This window comes from Megascapheus bottae, chromosome 6 (assembly GCF_031878675.1).
Source record: "Megascapheus bottae isolate mThoBot1 chromosome 6, mThoBot2.hap1, whole genome shotgun sequence".
NCBI classification, from domain to species: Eukaryota; Metazoa; Chordata; class Mammalia; order Rodentia; family Geomyidae; genus Megascapheus; species Megascapheus bottae.
In genome coordinates this window covers 5,339,441-5,341,567 of record NC_143514.1, presented here as the reverse complement: position 1 = coordinate 5,341,567, position 2,127 = coordinate 5,339,441, and the positions used below count along the sequence as shown (strand labels likewise).

General features: G+C 46.4%; 1 pseudogene; it reads left to right on the top strand.

Moving 5' to 3' along the window:
* Window positions 1-1,503: 1,503 nt before the first annotated feature.
* On the top strand, window positions 1,504-1,671 carry LOC150061285 (mitochondrial import receptor subunit TOM7 homolog pseudogene; annotated as a pseudogene).
* The last annotated feature ends 456 nt before the right edge of the window (window positions 1,672-2,127 follow it).

The window sequence follows — 2,127 nt, the reverse complement described above, 5'->3', positions numbered from 1 at the left end:
TCTGGCTTTAGTTAACCAACAAAACAAGTTTGAAAATACCTTTTAATTTCTAGTATAAAATAAGCCTTAGAAGTTAAGCTGTCCTAAGTAAGTTGCCCATAGGATTCAGAGCTTCCTTTCAAAGCCTTGCCAAAAGTTGGGGATGGGGGTGGGGGATAATTTCTGCTTGGTGCCAGTTGCTCATGCCTGTAATCCCAGCTACTCAGGAGGCTAAGATCTGAGGACTGAAGTTTGAAGCCGGCCTGGGCAGGAAAGTCCATGAGACTCTTATCTCTAATTAACCACCAAAACAAGCCAGAAATGGAGCTGTGGCTCAAGTTACTGAGCAGGAGCCTCCTGTAAAAAGCAAAAAACAAAACACAAAAGAAACACCAGGATAGTGCCCGGTCCCTGAGTTCAAGGCCTAGGACTGGCACACACACATACAAAAAAGCTATAAGTGGCAGTGTGGTGTGGCTCAGTAGTAGAACACCAGCCCCTAAGCTAAGGGACAGCACTAAGGCCCTGAGTTTCAAGCCTAGTAGCACACACACACACACACACACACACACACACAAAGAATTCCTGAACAAACCAATTCAAAACAAAACCAGAAAATTATTAGCCTCCTCCATTCAATAAACTTTTCCTCCTCACATACATAAAATGCCAAAGGAAGGAAGTGTACTTACTGAGTGACAGGAGACGGGGTGGGCGGGAGGGGGAAAGAGGGTGAGAATGAACTTGGCAGACCCTGGGAAAATATGTCATGAGCCTTGAAAGATTTCTAAGGGCAGAGTAGAACTTTAATTCCTGAATAGCTAAACCATGCTTTGAAAACCTTGGTTTTCCTTATTATCCTTCTACATCTTAAAAATATTTCATGTATTTATTGTGCCCTAGTCCTGGGGCTTGAACTCATAACCTCGTTTAGTTTGTTTTTGTCTCCCCAGGGCTGGCATTCTACCACTTGAGCTCCTGGGAGCTGGATAGACTCGATTCAAACATGGCATCCAAACTAAGAGACCCCAAACCAGGGATGCATACGCATCCTCTGATAGCCTCTGATAGCCACATGACCAAAGCCACCAGTGAAACTCCCACAGGACTAGCTGCACAACTAGCTGGAATGAAAATTCTGTCTTGGGGCTGGGAATGTGGCTTCATGATAGAGTGCTTGCCTAGCATGCATGAAGCCCTGGGTTCCATTCCTCAGTTCCACAGAAACAAACAAACAAAAAGGCAGAAGTGGATCTGTGGCTCTGGTGGTAGACTGCTAGCCTTGAGCAAAGAGAAGCTCAGGGACAGTGCCCAAGGCCCTGAGTTGAAGCCCCAGGACTGGTGCCCACCCCCCCCAAAAGAAAAGAACAAAGAAAGAAAAGAAAAGATTCTGCCTTGGTTTAGATCACCAATACTACCAGGACAGGATGGCATCAAGACTGAGAGAACTACTTCTTGTCGGGTTCTGGCCGTGGCCGTGAGGGACCTGTGAGGATCTGTGCTACTCGGCCATCACATCAGGTGATGGTGAAGTTGAGCAAAGAAGCCAAGCAGAGGCTGCAGCAGCTCTTTAAGGGCGGCCAGTTCACCATCCATTGGGGGTTTATCCCCCTCATCATTTACCTGGGATTTCAAAGGGGTGCAGATCTGGGAATGCCTGAACCAACAGTTTTAAGCCTACATTGGGGATAAAGGACCGTGGAGTCATCTGGACTTGGAAGCAGTCCTCGAACAGAGATAGCATGGAACGTGTACACGCTGGGTGGGATAAGACCTGGAACAGATGGCTGGTCTTCAGTTGGATAGCACAGGGCTCTTCTCAGATGCATCTGTGGTGGAGTGGAGCCTCTACTGACTTATTTATAACAGACTATCAAAATAAATATTTTCAACATTGCTTAAAAAAAAAGATTGAGAGAACTGAGTGATGATGCATGCTGTGGAGAAATCTATGTGGCCCTCTGATCTAAGGGGAACATAAATCGCAAGTAGGGGTCTGTCACCCAATCTATATACATAGGGGGGCAGGGGGCTCTGACACACCCACTGTAGTTACTGTGTACTTACACATGGCCTCATTACGATGATTGGTGCTGATGAGCTGGAAGAGGTAAGGATCATGGCAGCTACGTAAAAACATGTAACGAG